We start from the raw sequence: 22,792 nt of genomic DNA, 5'->3' as shown, positions 1-22,792 counted from the left end.
ATGACAATATTCGTGCCGTTCGGATTCTGCTGGAAAAGTTCTTGCAAGGATTTTTTTTGATTATAGGGGCATTTTGCTTGTCGATTTTCTGCATGATCAACGTACAGTGAATGCGGCTTACAACTGTCAGTTGTTGCGATCGGCGAAGCCGCATATCGAAACAAAAGAAGAGAGATACCCACCAGAGATGCCATTCTTCTCCATAACAACGACAGGCCTCACATCGCGGATTTGTATAGGGAAACGGTGGAAGAAATGGGCTAGAAAACCCTTGAGCACCCTCCTTATAGCCATGACTTTTCCTCCTGTGACTCTTACTTGTTCGCGCCTTTAAAGGAATCACTTGGAGGAAAACGATTTGAAAGGAATGACGAAGTTTAGGAGCACTTGGGCAATTGGCTTACAACTTGCCCTCAAACTTTCTATGACCAGGGAATACTGAAACTTCCAAATCGGTGGCAAAAGTGTGTAGATCACGCAGGAGAGTATATTGAAAAATATGAAATGAATAATAAGTTTATAAGGTTCTCAAATAAGGGTAAAAAATAATAAATTACCGTTTATATTTGATTTACTCTCGTATGAAATGATACACTTACAACCAACCGCCATAAATAAATGTTAAATCAGCGTCAGCTACCATCTACACATCCTCGAATAGGCTGACTCTCTGTGGATAGCCAAAGATAAGAAGAACCTTTACAAGTAACCTTATCTCTATCTGCCGATTAACAGAGCATTAAAGGCAACTAGATTAGATGATAAGCAGACTGAGGCTTATTGAAAGGTAGACACAGAGTAAAAAAATTGGAAAGGTAGTGGAGAATTCAAGTGAAACATTTAATCATTATTGATTCTAAAATACGGTTTCTCTATTGACTATGGTTTATAGACTTTCGCTTCATTCGTTCAATTCTCTTAGAAATAACTAGGCCAATATCATTATATTATATATCCCATTAATTAGATCAGACGGATGTGGCACGAAGCTTGTGAAACATATACAAACAGTTTCCAATGCATTAAATAAAATTATTAATCAATACTTGTGGTAATGTTAACAAATTATGCTACTAGTTTTCCCATAACATGAGCTGTGTATTAATTTACAACTCATACTTACAAATTATGGCAGTTCAATCAATTAATTGTGAACCTTTCGGTGGCGCTGTTTACATTTTAGTCCTCGAGTAAAGCTCTTAATAGAAAACTCATTGGGACCGTTATTGCAGTTAATTTGACCTAATGGTAGGTCTACTCCTGTTGAACAAAGAAATATGGGGGCGATCGTCCCAAGCATTATAGGCAAAAATACTTGCCACCAACTAAATAAACAAAAACGTGATTCAAATGAATATTAATAAACGTGTTTTGGACTAGTTTTACTAAAAAATTTTAAATTGATAAAACCTCATGTACTCCTATTCTCACATTAGAATTACAATCTCACAAGTCTAAGATTTAAGAGAGCTTTGCTTATTTTTCTGAGAGGCTTTTAAATGTCAAGGTAACTATAGTAACAGAATTTTAACTCAAGAATTAGTATACCATTAAAAATAAAATGGGGAACAGTTAAAAATGCCTGTTAGGAAATAACTGAAGAGTGGTGGCAGCATTCATCTCCGTTTATAATGTAAAACTTTGAAATCACCTGAAAATCCCCATTTTAAGACACTATCTGAGATAACTGTAATTGCTATTCCATGCGGTTTATTTTAAGTGCGACAAGGTATAAAATATTCACTAGATATTTTAATTTTCATTTGGACCATCGTCTTGAAATATCACCAAAACTAGCGCTACTAATTATGTAACACGATACAAAATTATTTAGTAGATATTTTTATTAGTTTCCACAAAAAGCTAGGTTGTGTTCTTACGCAGTGTATAAAGTAAATGTGCTCTTTAAGTGAGGAACTAAAGTGACATAAATTAGGATTTGATCAAGATGATCAGCTGACGTAATCCACTACGACAGAAGGTCGAGTTAGAGAACGTGCTTTGTTTAGCGATAACCTCGTCGCAGTTGTGCCAGTTGTCCACGGGCGGCGCTAGTTGTCACGTCTGACGTTCCGTCTAGTGTTTGTGTTTATATTACACTACGTGTTCTATTGTCTTCCCTCGGTAAGTGTATTTTCTTTATTTTGCTTTGTCATTTAACTATGAGTTAAACCATTAATTTTATATTGTTTTCAGTGTGCAATGATAGTTACAACATCAAATGTTGCATCGTTAAATGACTTACAATTTAACAAACATGTAAATCAAGAATTTAATACTCTTGAGGGATGCAAATACTCAGCTGCAACTTCATCTGAATTTTAAGATGTGCGAATTTTGGAATTACTACTAAGGAAATTTCCATAATTCTTGCACTTCGGTAGTACAAAATTTCGAAGTAATATTTTAAATATTTAAATTTGCCTCATGAATCACTCTTTTTTATAATTCATGGTTTCTAAATTATATATGTTCTTCGAGTTCAAAGGAATGAACAATCGTCCTTGTAAGTTTCTCTTAAAACAGAATAAATCAATGTTTTTTTATCAAATATAAGGCGTTTCGCTTCTAAATTGAACCACCTCTTCAATAGCCTAACAAGTGCTCCAATAGCGGAGTCTGTAGACAGATCTCAGCGAGGCTTTGAGTTTGGAATTTAGATGGTTCAACGCTTGTGTACGAGTCAAACAATATGTAGAACGATCATCACCAGATTGTTTAGCATCTAAAACTGCATTAGTATTGTTTTTACAAGTAACAGATTCAATCTTTACACATACCAACACTAGAATGACTGAAACCCAGACTAGTCAAAATTTGAACGAATGCTGTAGCCGACCACAGCTTCTTTTCAATACCAAGAGGATCTATTGTTTGCTAATAATTGCTTTAACCCCATGGTTATCCCATTATCCATCACAGCGATTCCTTAACCAAAACATTTTTCCTTTTACTATGTTCAGACCACTTCCTGCAATCGTAAAAATCCCTAGTGGCTTTGTGGTTTCCTGTCATCTTCACGCATGCTGGTACTCAAATGAATGTACATCTTATTGAAAAATGAGAACGATAATGTTTTTGATTGCCCTATCACCGCTTCTTTTCTTCAAGTGCAAGAGGATCTACTGTTTGCTAAAGGTTGATTTATAACATCATTAACCAACACAGTGATATCTTAACCAAGACATTTATCCTTTTGATGACATCTACTGGAAATTTGAAAACGATAACGGTTTTGAATGATCTACCGCCGCTTCTTTTCTTCAGGTCCAAGAAGATCAAGTATTTGCTAGAGTTGCTTTATAACCCCATTAACCAACACAATGATTTCTTAACAGACATTTATCATTTTACTGACATCTAGTCGAAATTTGAGAACAATGATGATTATGGACCCAACAGTGTTTAATCGTGTTTTATTGTGTGCCTCTCTGCAACAACTCTTGATGGAAATGTTCTAGAGTCTTGAAACTTTGTATATAAGGTCATTTCGGTCCAAGAATTGGGTTTGGCTTCAAAAGTCCAAAGGGCTGTAAAGTTGGTTAAATAATTTTGTGATGTTCTGTTAGGTTATTTTATACTCTGTTCAATCGTTTATTCATTTTTTCATATTCACCTTATAATATGTACTTTGTTATATCAGTGCTAAATTTTATAAGAGAAGGCTTCAACATGAAAAACGGTTATTATTCGGTGTATCCGAGAAGATATCTTTTATTCATCATTTACATAATACCCAACCAATAATCAAACTGATTATTTGTACGTCCTGATAACCAACAGACATTATCTGTAAAATTTATGTTGGACATAAAAATGATTATTCTGATGCAAATTTTAGAAGGATTTCGTCTCTGAACATTGTTAAACTATGAAATATACAGCTTGTCACAGATAAATTGTGTTATAATTATTAATGACTCAGTTCGTTAATTAATCTGGTGATTAGCTTAACTATTTAAAATAGTACTATATTAAAATAGTATAAATAAATACAGAGACATCCAAACAGAACTGACACATTTTAACATCAATTTGTATTAACAAAATTTAAACTATATGGTAACACTTATGCATGTACAAATAGAAAAGCACAAAACTTTTTTAGTCCAACTTAGTAAAATATCGATATGTCCACCGTTTTTGGCTCTTCAAACGTGAATACGAAATTCAGCACACCTGATGATTTCTTTAAAATAACTTAAAGTATTTTCAGACGAAGCAAATTTCACATGTCAATTTCAATCGTCATTACTGAAGAAATTGTGAGTCAAAACCACCACATTCACTCCAGAAGTCATATGCCTCCAGAAGTCAGAAGTGGTATGCCTTAACGCACGATAGGTGATTGAAGTAGTTTTTCTTTACAGAGAATTTTGTAACCGGTTTTGTAATTTATTGTGATATGCTAGAAATGTTTGGTAAAAATAGTGGAAATTGGAACTGCGAAAGGCCCAATTTACTTTGAGCAGGATAGTGCTCCACCAAATGTTCATGTTCTGGATGACAAGTTCTCGATGGATTGGTAGGGTAGGTCGGATACAATGGCCACCAAGGAGTCCAGACTTAACTCCAATGGCCCTTTTCTGGTCCTATTTCCAAAAATTGTGTATTCAGAGAAACTTGAACCACCTACGAGACTGTATAACGAATGCTACTGTAAGCGTTACTCAATGATGAAAATGTTTGGTGGAAGATTGATACCAACAGAGCTACCACCGTTCTTACGGTGGCCATATCTAGACTTATTGAGTATCAACAAAAACACTTTTTGAATTGTTCTATCTGAACATTTTTTAGTTAAAATGTTGTGAATAAAATTGATTTTATAATGTGTCAGTTCCTTTTGGATCTCCCAGTATAGGAAAACAGACATGAGGATATTAACATCCTCAAGGGTCTTCCAATTCAGTTTTACACGTAACCTACGACATTTGAAACTTTTGTCTATCCAAGCAACTATATCTGTGTTTTAGCATCTGGAAAATCTGTACAGGGTAGAAGGTCTATAAACACAATCTAAAAGTTGAAAATTTGCACGTAACTGCATTTCAACATTAGGCAAAGTAGTGTTTGATGAAGGGCATATCTCTGTAGCGGTTATGGATATGCGTTTACGCAGCCTACCTGTCCACAGGATAACTTGAGAACAATTTAATCTGTAGTCGTTAAATTTGTCATGAAACTTCATTTCTACTAAACAAGTGTGTTCTATGACGGTGCCTGTCATCCCTGAGATTTGGCTATACGCCATTGAAGCCGAAGTGGAATGAAAGGAAATATTTCTATGCCTCCTATACTCAGAAAAGGGATTTTATAGGGTTTTTTTTCATATTTTTATTCCAAAAACAATCCCAACAGAAAAATTATTGCACTACCTTACGTTAAACTAAAACTAAAAAAAATTGTTTTAGAGCTCATAATGTGCCTTAAATATGCGGTAATTATTGAAACATAGTGAATAACTCGATCAAACTTTATGCAATTCAAAAGCTTGGCCTTTTTACTTATGCAGACTGCTTTTAACTATAATTTTTACAAATTAGGCTTTCAAACATGTATTTTAAAAATTACTTTAAGATACAGGTATACTTTCACTTAAAAAATGCACCTACATTAATTAATACTATTTTTAAGTCCTCTTTTAAAGTTTAGTATGCTATTAAATAATTTTCAAAAGGTAACTTCTAAGAATACACATTCCAATTCCTTGACTATTTGCAGGTACAATATAATAAATTATTATAATCATGCAATAAGGTGAAATATGAGCTAGCAATGCATAAATAGAAATTTCGTAAGTAAACGACGTTTCATGAAGTTGAGGATCGCTTTAACCACAAATAATAGTCTCTTCCATGAGAGTATGATTTCATTACTAGAGTAAATAGTATTATTTCCAGTTTCTCCTGCAGCCTTATGTAATTTATTGTTATTTAATGCACACATGGAAATAACTACCTCGGATTCCAACGCAAATCTCCGACCCACGCTCCAGGCGCTTTTGAACTGTGTTACGTTGTGTATTTATAGGTGCCATTCGGTAGCTTGGTTATTTATAGGCCAACCCTTCCCTTCATCCCTACATATGATATATTGTGCAGTCAATCTCCACTGCCCACAGCCACAGGTGCTATGCAGGTGAATCACAAATTATTTTTAAATTAAAATATACGCTTCTGGTGTGTGTTAGACCAGCTTTGAATACAAGAGGGAAATTTCGGTTTAAAGTTATGATCCTGTACAGAAAACAAAATATATTTTATTGCAGTGTATATATCCATTAAATATGTAGAAAATAATGTTACTTTGTCAGCAGAGCTGGAAATTTCACGTGAGAAGGTAGAAATAAAAATTATTCTACTTATTTTATTTATTACAAAAGCGACATTTGAACCAGATCAAGAACCCTGTACTAATCCACCTAAACTAATTTGGCAAACGTTTCAGATTCCCCAGTTTACTGTCTCTGTTTGTACAAATTACGAACCAATCACAAAGATCGAATCGCATCCCAGTCAAACGAACGACTGACACTCCGAAACGGCCCAGCAATAAGACCAATTGATTGACGTAAACAAGACTGGCCTCAGTCCAAAACCTTGTGGTACTCCCTAGCGGCTAATTGGGCGGAACTCTTCCAGCGCAAAACAAACACCGCGATTCCGCCTACAACTGGAATAAGGAAATAAAAGAAACAATTAAAGAGGAACAAATCTTTTAACAACCAATAAAGCGGTGCTGCCACCATACCGACATAAAAGAACGCTTAATAACTAACAAGATTCGTTCTCAGAGACATTAACTATGGGATCGAGCTGTTTTCGGAGGTCATTAGAATGGAAACAGACCAATTCCCGTGTTGGGCTGGACCCTAATGGACCCGTTTTTGACAATTAAACGGCCCAGACGAATTAATAGCCCTCAATTAAAAGACTGGACCCATTTGTAATGTCTTGTCTCTATTAAAACCTGTAAATTGATTTTTTCCCTTTTAACAAATTTAACGACAAGCCCACTGTAATTTATCTGGTAATTTCGGTGAATCGTTTTGGTTTAGACATTTGATTTAGCATCGCCAGCGAGAACATAATTTGATGTTGATGCAGTCTGGTTTAATAATACATTTGTGATTGATGTCTAAAATTTATTCCACGCTGCACTGAGTTAGGACTCAAATTAATTAATAAAATTAATTTATAATTCCATGGTTGTAATCGTTTTGATGCGAAATTTAAATAAACTTATCTTTATGTTGTTTGATACTCAAAATTACTAAAAAATACATATAAGTGAAGCTAGAAAACTAATTTTTAATTTATATTGTAAAATATCATTATACAATATACAAAACAATATTTTATATAAATTATATATATATTATATATATATATATATATATATATATAATGTTTGGTTTTTAAAATTTACATTTGTAGAATAAGAACATTGTTGCCAAAAATTAAATTACATACTTTTCATGCGTTTATAGTTATATTTTATCGCTATTCAACAATGACTCAATTATTTGCAAGAAAATGAATTAAAGTCTTACTAAAATATCTTGCACCGATTACAAGTTATTAATTTAGATTCTTTTATGTTTCATGTATTCAATTTAGAATTTTTCAACAAATAATATAAGCTTGTAACATTAGCGTTAAAATAACTGTACTAAACACAGATTAATTTATATACAAAGCCGAGAAGTGTATAGTGTCAATGTATAAAATACAATAAAATGAGTATAAAACAAAACAAGTTTGTATTAATAAACAGAAATACAAATTAATAACACAGCTAGTTACGAACATACATAATGTCTGTCTTTTTCTAAACAGATAATTTGTTTAAATTTTATTATAGTCAATGAATGACCATCGAATGTTCACCATCTTTCTTTATTAGTACAACATAAACACGGCGTTTCTAAAACAGGTATCTACCCTCTTTTTCAGGTGCCACAATCTAATATTGCAGTTCCTCCTCGTGCTATATCTCACCATCACCCTTACTGGCCAGGGTCGCACGCCCAGTTAAACTCCCTCCTACAACATTCCTTTTTCCATTATATGGTGTGGCTATCTTAGCTAAATAATGCACACATTGTTCTTCCTAGAACATTCTTCAGCTCCCAACTCCCTTGATCCTTTCTGAACTATATATTGCTCCTATAATAGTAATCTTTTTATTTGCATTATTTCAACAGTTTTTACATCGTATAGCAATCGTCTAATTTCAGTCAATTTACAGGGTTTCATCTATACATTCACACATCTTCATACTCACAATTCGGACACGATCACATTAACCTCAAATCCAGCACTCTCAAATATCCCAGCGGTGTATCATGAATTCATCAACAGACTAGAAAGCCTTGGACACAAAAAGGACTTTGAGACGCGTTTTAAATTGATTTTGATTATTGGAAATTTTGATTTCTTCATGGTGTTGATTAATCTGACACCAACTTCTTGCGGTAGATGTTGCGCTAATTTCAGTCTGCGTTGATGAGTTCAAAGTTGTCCCTGCCTCTAGTTTAATATTGATGAACGTTCCTGCCACCTTGATTTGCAGTACATGATCACCTCCGAAATATAGAGGTAGGGCAAAGTCAGCTATCTCAATTCCCCGAAAGATTCCCTACACAACTCTCTGTAATTCAAATTTCAAATGATTCTGACAGCCTTTTTTCGGAGTCTAAGGACGCGTTCTATTTTTTTTTTTTTTTTTTTTTTTTTTTTTTTTTTTTTTTTTTTTTGACGTGACAACGTCTTAAATTAGGTTGCGGCTCGGAGTCACTCATGAAAAAGTGTAACGCCCGGTAACGTTACGATGCCCGTCCAGTGGGTCCGCCGCCGCACGGGATCCGCACGGGATAAAGCAGATAACTGTGGGTCCGCCGCACGGGATAAAGCAGATAACTATGTTTATTCGTGAAAATGTGGAGTGCTTAGATTCGTCATTTACAACAACTACAACAATAAAGGTAAATAATTGTACACTGATATTTCATTATCGTAAACTATGATTGATTGATTAATTGTTAGATTGACACAAAAGTTGAGAAACTGAGTTTATAGGTTATGTCATACTATTGACAAATGTTGATAGTGTTAAGTAAATTATTAGTTTAAATCACTCTGCAATCAATCGTAATTCAGTCGATTGAGAAGAAACAGCGCGTATTGCTAGTCAAACATTTTAAATAACAAATTATAACCTCTAACCTGTCATAACAGTGCGACCAAACAAACGAACTAAACCGACCAATCACCACGCGCGGAGTTAGAATTTAACTGTGTTTAGCAAGAATTTCAAATTCCAATTTTAGTAAATGTTTTATTCAACTTTACCATTTACAATAACAAATTTTAATTAATTTCAAATTATGTACAATGTTTTAGTAAACAAAATATATTTCTATAGTTAAAATTTGTACAATTCTTATTTTCATTCAATTCCTTGTTCCTATTGTGCAATTTAATAATATTCATATCAATAAATATTCTACCGAGAAAAAGACGTTGTCACGTAAAATCTTCGCCCGTAAAACCGACTTTACAGGCAACCATAATTTTTTGCTCACCTTTCCCAAATTCTTATTTAATATGCAAAATGGGGATGGATTAGGCCATAGTAAGCCATGACTACTTGGACAGATCTCCTAGATCCCAATCTGAATTCCTCACAGTCATGAATTCTAGTCTAATGTTGTTATATAGCAGTTTAAAATCGAACTCGTTAAACTCGTTAAGACCGTAATAATATATCCTCTCAGAATATTATGAATCTTGAATGACCTTGACCAAATCTTCTACGAAGAATATCATACCCCAACTCACGTCTCGCTGGGAAGTACATGCTAAACAGTCACAGCTCCGCTGACATCAGAATGTGGCCACCAAAACACACTGGACTAACATAGAGATCTAATTTTAACTGACGAATATAAACCGGTGCCAAAAATACACGCAGAGAGTTTTCCGTTCTACTGTGTTCTACCGTTCTAAAGAGCAATTCATCTCTACAAGTCAATTTTTATTATCTAGTCCAAAACAGGGAAAACATATCAATCACAAATACGACCTTCTGCCTGGTCGTCACTCCCGGACACTTCTTATAATTACAATAATTTATAACGAAACTAATCAATATGTTAATTAAATATATTAATTTTAACTTTGGAGATTTAAATAGGCTCTAAACATTACGAGTAAATGCAATTAAAAGGAAGGAAAAAGATATATTTTAGTTATCAAGTACATATACTTAAAGTATAAAATGCATGTTTTTAAATTTACAAGTTTTAAACCAGGTATAAATGTTATGCTAAGAAATGGGAAATACATTTCTATTTTTACAAGATCCTTTATCAGCGGGAAAAGATGAAAGTTGCTGATATATTTCGATTTATTTTACGTAGCAAAAGGACAAAAGACTAAGATCTCTAATTGAGAGGTCATACATGGGTTAAATTTTCATAGTTGATTCCAAGATTTGATAATGAATTCAGACCGTGTTCCCTCAAAACGTTTAGTATTATCATTTAAAATGATATTGGCGTAGAAAGAATCCTTTTCAAAACGTTCGAAACCATTACACTGTAATCATCATTAATGAAGTTTTATATTCTGTAGAAGTATACTTTACCAAGAACGTTTCTTTGGTAACTTTCCTCTCTTATCTTATCTACCAAAGACGCCAATGGCCATGGAGCACGAAACAGGAACATCATTCCTGGAGATAGTGCTTGTCACGGAACCAAACAATCTTCTAGACGGTCACAAAAGCTTGAGAGAATCCAATAAATTATTAGATTGTTTACAAACCTATAGAAAAGTTTGAGTAGTTTTATGTAGCATAACTAAAAGACTCCGATATTTTACAAACTGTGTTCTCGGGTCTAATACAAAAACAAGAGTGGTACATGTGTATGTTCAAGCCCTTCGGTACTGATAATTGTAGACGGAATTTTTAAATAAACATTGAACATTCATAAACCCATTACTACTACTGATTTAATATAGAGGTGATATATGTCTGTCTATCGGAATAAAATATGGGGGGTCAGATTCCGTTATATGCCCCCAACGCTTAAACTTTTTCAATGTACTTAGAACGTTATAAAACGATGTAGTTGAGTAACAGAACTAACATTATGCTCCCAACGCTAATTTTTCATTTACGGATGATTATAATGAATTACGATTGGTTACTAGCTAAGAAAAAAGGGTACTTACGTATTATATCGACCACACCCCTACATTTCTCCAAACACAACAATTCAACAAAAACAAACATTACCAAACAAAAACTAAACTCTTTATTGAAAAACACACAAAACTTGTTTTTTATTCTTGATCACACTCCGCCACCCAAAATGCGAGTGCCTCCGGCCATGTCAACGAAAAAAAAGTGTGTCCGGCGCTGATGTCAACGAAAGAAAAGCATCCCTCGAGATAGTACCTATCAGTAAAATATCAAATTCTAGAGGGGCTGATCATAAATATAAATTGAATTGTAACAGACAGGCAATTATGTACCGTGCAAAAAACTTAAATAATCATGTGATGCCGCGCGGCCTGCCGTAATCCGGATTCTCGAGAAAGATAAGATAACAGCGACAACAATACCGATCGCAATACCTGGAAATGCTTGTTGATTGATGGAATGTTAGTTCTGTTACTCAAATACATCGTTTTATAACGTTCTAATTTCATTGAAAAAGGTTTAAGCGTTGGGGGCATATAACGGAATCTGACCAACTTGGGGTATTACAGACAACGTTCCTGCATGGCATGCAATTGATAGTTATTAATAAAGTATTGATTAATCAGTTTATTGTATTTGATAAAATATTGCAAATGGATACCTAGTAAAAATAATGCATGCTAATGAAAATGCTACAAATGACAAAAATTCATACTGACAAAATGTTTTATGAAAGAAGTGTGTAGCCAGCTTTAGAAAATGCAATTTGAATGAGAGGGTTGAGGTACATTTCGATTTAACCTCAAGATATTTTTAAGTAATAAGTTTTACTCGTAACGTAGCTATGGCGAGAAGGGTTGATTCGATGCGAATATTGAGTTCAGCCCCATTTTAACTTCCACTTAGTGCGGCGTTTGAAACCTGACGCTGTCACTCCTGAACTCTGGAGGCAAAAGTCCGTCTGAAGAGATAACTGTGCATAGGTTCGATATTAGAGACACACAGAGTACAAAATCAAGTGCAATCCATAAATAGGTATGTCAGGTACACAATTCAGTATGTGTAAGATCATAGACTAGCTTGGTATTTCGTTTCGTTATGTAAATGTTAAACCATTTAAAAATAAGTCTATTTTGAGCTTCATCGTAGCTGAACTTTTTTCAGACGGACTCTAGATTCCAGGGGTCAAGTTTAAGGGGAAGGTGAAAAATAAATGGGGCTGACTCATACACTTTTTTCTATTGAATACATGTTGCTCTTCTTGATTATGTTGGATTTTTGTAGATTTAAAAGATTGCTCAATTTATTCAACATTTTTGTCTAATGCACTCTTAATATAATCAATTATCACGTAGTTTACATAAAAATAACATTGTAAGGGCCATATGGCAAGTAATTGCTGTTGGCGGCGAAAACTGGGTGCTCGCCAGTGGCTGCATATTAATTTAATGGGTGTTATCGTAGGGTAATATATTAGGGGCGGTGGAATGCGCAGGGGTAGCTGCCGGCTCCCGGTCTCCAGACTATGGATCTATGACTGCCCCACGGGGCAGCATTTGTAACATGTCGGGGGCAGGAGCGTAATAGTGAGCATATCATTAACTTCTGGTGGTGGTGGCTGTGGTGGCGTCGGCATTTTTCACCCTTAGGCTCTGTGGAGGGCGCGTCCTTTGTTGCGGTCTGTCATTGGAGTCCATCGATGTTTCAGAAGATTAACAGCACATGAAAGTCGATGCAAGATAAAATTAGAACTACAAATAAAGAAAATACAATAAATAATACGACTCTACCAAAAGGTTAATTAAATGTGTGAGATTTCACAAAAATCAACAAATATAAGAATTCTTTGTTTGAAATTTATTTTTGACGACCGAAGGATTGTGAAGGAAACAGAATGTTTCCGGACATTTGCCATCGTTTAGTGAAAGAAAAATCAGTAACACTAAGTTTCGAGATCTGCAATCTGATCCCTTCTTCAGGTAAATAACTAACCTAATACATAATTACAAACTAGGTTAAAATAAACAAATCATACCGAAGCGTTGTGGCACACCTAAGTCAGGAATCACAACCACCATGTTGTGTGTCAACTTGACTAACTCTAAAACATGCACTTGATAAATGTTTATAAATGTATTAGGTTAGTTATTTACCTGAAGAAGAAATTAGATTGCAGATCTCGAAACGTAGTGTTACTGATTATTTTTGTTTCACTGAACAATGGCAAATGTCCGGAAACATCCTGTTTCCTTCAAAATATGAGAAATGCGGCGATTTTTAACACTGAATAGACTGTCTAAAGCTAACGTAATATTATAGCAATACAGCCATAAATCTTATAAAACGTAGAACTAAAAATTCTCGCCAGTAAAAGGTGTTCTATAGTTAGACGGCAAATTTATAGCTTACTTTAGGATAGTTTCCACACTAATATTTCTCTGAATAAACACTTTGTAACTGAGTTAGAAACTCTATAACCACACTACAAATATTAGCAATCCAGATTCAGTTTCTACTATTTAAGTAGTGGTTATATAAGAACCATTATAAAATTACTACGTAAAAATGTTTAAGCAACGTAAGGGCTGTCAAATCTGAATACATTAAAAGCTTTCGTTATTGTTTTTGGGGAATTATTTTCAACAAATTTATTTAGAGTTTAGCTATTGTATAGAGTATGGGTACAAATTCATTAAAACGTCTAGGCTGAGAACGTTATTTTCACATCATACCAGCAGTTAACCTTGGCTTCGCTCGCAATTTCGTAGGTTTTGCACCTGTATCAGCACTTCTGGTTCGAGTGAACTATATTTCCGACACCAATGTTGATTTTGCCTTCCCCACGAGCAAGAAAATATGTTATAAAGTGTATATTTATAGCCATTGTATTTTACTCCGATTTTTGTTTTTTTTTCTTCCATAACTGAGTTTGCCTCTTTTCCAATTAAGAAAATATGTATACACACATCTCGGAGAAGCCTATTTTAGTCAAAAGACAACTAGTTAAGGTTTCATAACAGTCATTAAATGCAAAGTAAAAATTAGACCACATTGCCTATTATACCTGCACTGCTAGCAGTTACCCTCTCCTTTACACGCAGTTCAGTAAGAGTTGCACGTGTATGGCCCATTGCTGGCTCGAGTGAATTATATTCCTTACGCCAACGATGAGTTTTCCCTGTTGCCACGATCAAGAAGGTACATCAATAAATTTATATTATGGCCATTGCAATTTACTTTGTTCTTAGTATGGTCTTTCTATACTTGATTTTGCCTTGTTTCCTGATCAAGAAAATATATATCACAGATCAAAGAAACTTACTTCTGTCAAAAGTAAACTAAGATGTTTTTAATATCAGTCTTTAAATTTATAGTAAAGGTTAGATAGTAACATTTCTTCTAGGTATAATATATAATAGTATTTGATAAAAATGTGCAGTTAAAAGTATATTAACAATGGCACTACAAGTTGGTGTCTATATAAACTGATAAATATTGTTAATATTTTAAAACAGAGCGGGAATTGTCACATTAATTCTAAAGCACAGTCCAGCGACTTTCTCCTAGTATAATTCTTATTGAATTCTTCAAAGGGAAAGGGTAAATTCCGACCTTATGTTTTAGGAATTTTTCTAAGGCAGAAGAGAACTCTCCTAATCGCTGAAATTTAAACGGCGTTAAAAAGTAATGGTTATGCTTTTGAGAATGTACTCACTATAAATGTGAAACATTTGAAAATAATAAACAATGTTTACACAGACCAGTTTATTACATTAGACTTGCTGTTTGACTGAATATTTTACAACTTTAGACCAAGATAGAATTTTTCGATAGGCCCAGAGGGATTTTTAAAATACAACTAGGCCTATTCATCCCAGAGACCGTAAGAGTGCCCATGTAAAAGTTCAGTACAATTGGTTGACTAGTTGACGCGTTAAAAGCTAAACAAAGAAACAAACAAAGGCATTTTCGCATTTGTATACCGGAGTAATAACAATACGGTACTCAACGATCAGCTTGAAAGCCAATTAATAAAATTGTGAGTTATACTCAAACTCCTAAAAGGCTAATAACCGGTCAGGAGAGTCCTGGACAGGGATCGAGTTAAATTATGTCGAAATTCAAGTTATGAATGGAAGTTTTAACCGTGTATCCATACATTGAGAAACCACTTGTCTAAGAGTGCATATTTCATCACCTTTAGTCATGTCCCCTACACATATTTTTGTATGACACTACGCGGTGCCGATGAAAGAGCCGACATCGACATTCTTTATTAGTATCCCAGATACTACACTGTAGCCTGTGCTAGTGTGATGTGTGATTGTGATCCTCGTACTTGTGATCTGTGCTCAGGACATCCTGTGCAGTGAACAACGCTTGGATTGCACTCCAAGCACCTTTTTGGTACGTTTAAACCATTTTCTTTCCATTCTTTAATTCTTTTTGTTCTTTATCTTTGTATGTATTAATACCTCCCCCACCTGACAAAGAGGATAGATTCCAATCCTCGAAACGTTGTGTTATGTCTTTTATAACCTATAACGATGGCAAAATTCCTGTTATCCTTTCCTCACAAAACACTGTATTTCCAAAAGTGTGGACTGTCGTCATTACTGGATAACGGAAGACAAGTCTCCATCAGAGGGCGGATTGAAATTTCCATATTTTTCTAACGGTGCGAATTTGACTTTATAAAGGGTCGTTAGTTGAAATTTATGTTTGGCGAATTTTGATGGGTCATCCGAAATGTCGAGTGGTGCGGGCCGTAGATAGCTTGCTGGCGAGGGGTCTTAACTCACAGTTAACTGGTTTAAATTGCATTAATATTAAATAAAACAGCGCATTAGCCGGTTTGGTCGGGATTTACGACGTAATTAGTTACGGAGTCGGCCGTTTGGTGCGCTGCTGGTGTAAATCAGATATGTTAATTTAGATCAAACTAGTCTTCATATTTTGTCAAGCTGTTTCCCAACATTTACAATCAGGTGGAACATTATGTAGACTAATGTTTAGTGGGTAAATAGTAGAAGAGCGATAAGTTGTGCCAATTAAAAAAATATATCTAATATATGGTATATATATCTAATATATGGTATATATATATATATATATATATATATATATAATTTCAATAAACGACAATAATTTTGTCTTCCGATCATATGTTAGTTTGCTTATTTAAACGCATACGTGACAGATACGGCCAAATACAAAATAATTGAATCGGAAAAAGTAAGCGCTCTGTGGTGTAATAGTAGCACATTCACCCGGCAAGTGAGAGATCCGGGTTCGAGTCCCGGCGGAGCAAGTACTTTTTGCGATTCAATGTTTATTGAAATTAAAAATAAGGCTATTGCCATTTATACATTTTAATATATATATATATATATATATATATATATATATATATATATATATATATATATATATACATATCTACATGGATAGTGGTCAAAAATGTGATTTACGAATAGCAATTTTTAGTGTGTCCGAGGACGTATTGTGGTGATGTAGTTAACAGATTTTGAGAATTTTGTAGACATAGAGGTACCCCTGTTTGAAAGTATTAAAATTACATCCTTACATTTCCTCATGGACACAGCAACCACAAAGATGTTCCGATATCTACGTAATTTTACATCTATATCGGAATTTGAGCGGACACGATGATCGGCATAATCGAGTTATCGATACTTCTATCGATGTCTAGATGGCTGTCCGTAAATGCGATGATATTTCAATCCTCCCTGATAGCGCCAGATAAGATGTTCCGATGATTTGTCACGTCTGTATCTGAGTGCTCTATCGCAGTATCTCTACCTCTGTCAAACTTTAAGGAATGTATATCTAAAAGTCGAGGGTTAATGTGTACCATATCTCAGATATGTGAGGATGGCAGAGTTTCGGCCACTATGAAACGTTTATAACGACAATTTTGATACGTTGATAAAACTCTTTAATTTTCGCACTTGTTTAATTTATTACATCCGACATCTATCCCTTCGGACATTGCTCAGTTACGAATTAGGAGCGGTTTAAAAATAAAAAAATGTGTCCCATTTGTTAAACTGATTTAATATTTTAATCGGATTGAAGGGGTGCTGCCGTGCCGGGTCGGGGTTGTAGGGGCTTATAACGCCTCATAGATCAGTGCAGGGGTTAAATGACCGGATAGGATTATAACATTGGACGTGCGGACAGCTCTGTGGGGAATATCAACCGAGAAAATAAGAGTAAAAGAAAAATAAGTAATGAAAAGGAGCGGTCCCAAACACGACCCTTGAGGTACTCCTCGGCTCTCGACAAGTCTTTATTAATGTGGACGGTTGGATTGCAGGTGCTGGTGATGCCCTGAGGCCAAAAGAGTAAGGCGCGCGGTTGGAACTCTCATCCAGATAGAGAATGCTTTAATATAAACATACCAAATGTACTTTTCTATTTTTACTATTTTGTTAATGGAGACGAATAACAAGTTTATATTCTAATACCACAGTATAATATATTTTCATGTTATAAAAATTATACTTGTTTACATACTTGAAGCCACTTTTTTTCAGCGAATGCAACGATAGTATTTTTTAAATTAAACAAAGTTTATATATATTTGAAATTATTTCTTTTCACCAATGTTTTTGATTTTTTTTACTAAATTCAAAAAAAGCAGAGCTACAGAACGGAATTTCAAATACATAGTTTCCATCTGTATAAAAATTAATATTTTGGTGTGGTAAAATTTGAAAAGTTTAAAACCCTCTATATCCGTCCTAAAATGGCCAACTATAATTATGTAAGGAATCGTTCTTTTCGTTAGGTTAGTAGTATAATTATTTCATCCGATAATTTATGATTCATATGCAATAAATTGTAATTACAAAACCTGGAGAGGTCATAATGTACACCTGATGATGGTTAAAAACCGAAACACGTGTATGTAATAAAAAGTTTTAATTTAAAGGGTTTTAGTTATTTTAATTACATTAATTTATAAATGATTAATATTTCATTGACCTTAGCCTACCATCGATCAGAATTTTCAATAATCTTTATCCCACTAAAAGTATGTATTTATTTATCATTAAGTATTTTAATTTTTATGTACATATACCTTTCCCTTAATTTTTACGCTTCAGTTAGATGCATAATTCATTCTCAAGCTTTGTGGAAGTTGTTTCTGTGCACAGTATATCTTTTAATGCCCAAGATTAATGATTATATCGGAATTCCAAATTAATAAAGTCATTCACTATAGTCCTGGCCCGCAATGTGCAGTGGTATTGTGGCAAAAAAGTCATTTTATGGTACCTTTGTTACCAAACTGTTTCGTTAAACTTACTGACCTATTTCTTCTACATTATCTCTACATTGATAGAACCCTTTTATAGCTGAGCGTTAGCACTCAAGAGACTAGAAAAATGTTATCTTTGTCTGCCTGTAGGCACGATATATCGAAAACAAACTGACCTATAGTCTTGAAAGTTTCTTGGAAAATTCATTCATGAATCACTGTAACTCGATGATGTGCCGTGTCACTCCATGGGATCTGGATGGGTGGTAGTGAACAAATTCTAATAGTCGTATGGGCAACTCCACAATGGCATTGACAATTCATAAAACAAAGAAATGTATAAAAAAACTGAGTGCAATATATGACTTTTTTCGTAAATCCTTAGCGAAGCCTGTTACCAAACATGTGGTGTGTAAAATTGCTGTGGCCCACCTTGTTAATTATAGACGTTTGGGTATAGAAAAATTTTATTTTAATTGGCCCAAATAAAAATTTAGGTATGGAAAAGTAACCAAAATTACTATTATCTTACTGCCACGAAAATTAACAAACAACCCGTTAACTAGCCTAACTTATTCGTGATGAAGACATCAGTAAAGTGACATAAAATGTAAGCCTAATAATTACGAGATCAAGAGAAATATTCTACAATCACTGCTAACTCAACATGAACTAATTTATTGACTGTTATTAGGCTTTATTTGAAAGTTTCTGAAATCTGAATAAGTTAATAGTAATCACCTAATCCGCTTTACAACATCTCTGAACTTTCTTTTGTGAAATCTTTGTGGACACTATTTGAACTTTAATATTCATTTATTAAAAATCAATCGATTTGGTAACGTGCATGTGATTTTAAGTGATATTGCTGTATAAATGTGATCGGCATGATTAAATCCAATAAAGAATTATTTGAGATCATCTGAAGAACTTTCTGAATCATTTGATATCTCCCTAAAATCCGGAAAATTTTTAATCGCTGAAAATTTCCTGAATAAATTCACCTCTATCTTAGAAACACATAAATAATTTGAGATCCTATAAAGACTGGACATTTGAGATCTCTGCTCTTATCCATCCAAACCAAGAATAATTCATTAAATGTGTAATAATGATCTATTTTAAATCTCACATAAAACTTGCCCCAATTCATTGTAATTCTCTAAACTACAAACATTTGACTTAATATACACTCCTCCATATATATATATATATATATATATATATATTATATATTTATACTGCTGAAATTAATAATGAGTATAATATTAACGGGTAAGCGTAAGTGTGAAATATTTAGTTAATTTTAATTTTGAATTATGTTCTTCCTTGTTTATAGGAGCAGTATTTTAATACTCTAGTTGTGTAAATTCTTAAAGATTTTAGAAACGTATATAATAGTTCATTACAAAATTAGACATTATTTTATGCACACCTTAATTTTATTCAGTACATGGGCGTAATTCGTGAGTAAAGGTTACTAGATCAGAAATAGTATTAGTTGAGAATTGGAGTTAATAGCTCAATGAGCAAAGACATACAATGGAGTTTTACATCTGCAAACTAAAGTACGTTTACACTACGGGATAGCGGTTTTAGCTTATAATTATGTTACTGAAATCCAATTTCAAGTTTTCATTCAAATATCCAGTGTTATACGATTTAGGTATCAGTATACTATTAGTCAATTTAAGTATATTTATATTGAACATTAATACTTATTTTAGGCTACTTTATATGATGCACATATTTCGTTATATTATTCACTGATGCTTTAATAAATAAAACAACGTGTAATCCAAGTAGCATATTTATAAAAAAATGTATGGTAAGAGTAACATACATTCAGAAGTTGTTAAAAAACGAACTCGATATAAATCTTCAACGTCGAGGAGGTAATTATATTGTTTTTATAGTTATTGCCAGTTAATATTGAAACATAAAATAAACAAGAGACCAATAAAATACTTATATTTATGAAGTAACTAGCTGTTTCCCGCGGCTTTGCACGCTTTTCGTAAGCTTTGTCCGTGTAAGAGCATTTCTGGTTCAAGTAAATTATATTTCCATCGCCAATGTAGAGTTTGCCTTGATGTCACGATCATGAAAATCGATCAAAAGTGTATTGTACACGTACATGTCCTTTATTATAAAGTGACCTAACACTCAACCTTTAAGTTCAACCAGAAACTTATTTTAAAGACAAATATACATCATAACTTAGCGCCTTCAAATAGTATTTGGCAGTTAAATATACGTAAATGCCTTGCAATTGCAGTTTATAATGTGTAGGCGATTTGAAAACTTTTATCTTTTGCAGCGCCGTCTGGTGGCGAGTTACATCAATGGGCGTAGCATATAAACCTTCTCCGTGGAAAAATACATATACGTACAAATTTTCATCATGATCGGTCCAATAGTTCACGATTCCATAAAGGACAAACATACAAACATTCATTTTTATATATATAGATTAACTATTATAGACGTTCATAAACTCCTTAGGAATTTACCTAGCTAGAGTATTGAAATGCTGCTCCTATAAATATGAAAAACCTGAATTCAAAATGAATATTATGAAGGCTTAAAAGACGTCGAAACACAAGTTTGCGTAAAGATAAGTTTACAAAAACAGTTGGAATGTCTCTTTAATTAATTGCAGTTATAAATACGTAAAAGGTATTGTGTTCTTCAACTTGCAAAGTTTAGAAAGATAAGAACTCAAAGCGGCTGGTGAATGCTTTCAGTTGTAGTTAGTTGGCTTATCTAAACAGGTGCCCGTCCTGTCAGCATCGTGGTGGTCACATTTGTGTATTCGTACATACGCAGAAACAGCCGCGCCTGCGACTAGATAACATAAACATGAATGGATCTAAGGATGAAACTTGTGGCACACCTTTTCAGGGTCCTTGACCTAACGTTATTATCATTTTTTGAAAAAGGAATTTACTTTTAAAGAGACTTAACACATTTTCAGAGTAGATTTATAAACACTTTTACGGCTAATCATTTGAAACACTAATATTACATCACAGAAAATCATTTCTATCTCTTTAATTTTCCTGTACTAGGTATCATGATTATATCGAGCATAATAATCTTGATGTTTGAATTTGTTACATAAAATTAATATTGTAACGATACAGAAAAAGAAATTAGGCCATCCACGCTTGAAAATTAATCGTTTTGCTTTTTGCAATGATTCCATTTATCGTTCCAGCAAACACAATCCCGTTTCTAGATACCAGGTCAGTAAACAGCTTGGTCTCCGATTTATCTACCCGCATTTCCGTCCAGTTGGATACTTAGCGGCATCGAAGTGACATTCTGCGAAAAAAACATGGACACTGTGTACCAATTAAAGGCGAAGGGCCACCTTGTCAATTAAATACAATATTTACAAACAGGAAGATTCGTTTAAATTGGTTGGGCAATGTGTTGATTTGTAACAATTTCGATCAAACGTTTATTCATTCAGATTAAAAGTGTGCGGACAAATTGCTTCTTTTAATTAACAATATTTTTAAAATTTCCTTCTTTAAGTAGGACTGTTTAGTGGAAGCATGGTTGGTGGCAATAATTTATATCTCGTGGTTAATTATTATTGGGAAAACTAAGTATCGATACTTGAAACCTGGTATGAAGTATGTAATTATTGAAACGCTGTGACACGCCAAAGATAATAGCTAAAACTATTAAGTTATAAAGAACCATGAAGCAAACTATTGTAAACGTACAAGGTCGTCCTCGCATGACAACTACTGAGTGCATACTAACCTTTCATCGTATATCGTTTGTCAATATCTGGAAATATTCTATTATACATACAAGTTAGGTTGTGTTTAGTTGTTAATTTCAAGCTGCTAATGAAAATATGTTTATACACAAGGCACAAATTAAACAGAACATAACATAATTAGTTTAACTTTAATACTTTTGGCATCTGTCAACAACAAACAGCTGTTCCTTTAAATTACTTAAAATTACTTAGAGTACAGAATATTTAATATCAAGTACTGTTTGATGCAACAGAAAAATGTTCCGGATCCATCCCTTTGTAGCTAGTGATAGTGTTGGAGTCTACCAGAAGTATCCAGCAGTTTTGTTAATATCTAGGTTATTAACTACTTTACAATAAAAAGATTCAAGATTTTTCCTTTTCACGGAGGACATTTTTAGATAATTTCAAGGTAGTCCATGTTTGTCGGTATCCAATTTTATTCTGACACGAAAATAAGGTGACGTTATTGAATTCTATGATTATCCAAATCAGTACTTAATTTTATCACG

The 22,792-nt window shown here is 33.7% G+C and overlaps 1 protein-coding gene across 1 annotated transcript in view; it reads left to right on the top strand.

Moving 5' to 3' along the window:
- The first annotated feature begins 2,001 nt into the window (after positions 1–2,001).
- The window catches only part of LOC124366170 (gamma-glutamyl hydrolase-like), a 74,256-nt gene continuing 53,465 nt past the window's right edge, over positions 2,002–22,792 (top strand). Inside the window, exon 1 of the mRNA XM_046822520.1 lies at positions 2,002–2,124. The gene's annotated coding sequence lies outside the window, so the exon portion shown is untranslated. The remainder of the gene's footprint in view (positions 2,125–22,792) is intronic.

Source organism: Homalodisca vitripennis, chromosome 7 (genome assembly GCF_021130785.1).
Source record: "Homalodisca vitripennis isolate AUS2020 chromosome 7, UT_GWSS_2.1, whole genome shotgun sequence".
Lineage (NCBI taxonomy): Eukaryota > Metazoa > Arthropoda > Insecta > Hemiptera > Cicadellidae > Homalodisca > Homalodisca vitripennis.
The sequence above is the reverse complement of the archived record's forward strand: the minus strand, read 5'-3'. Positions and strand labels throughout refer to the sequence as shown.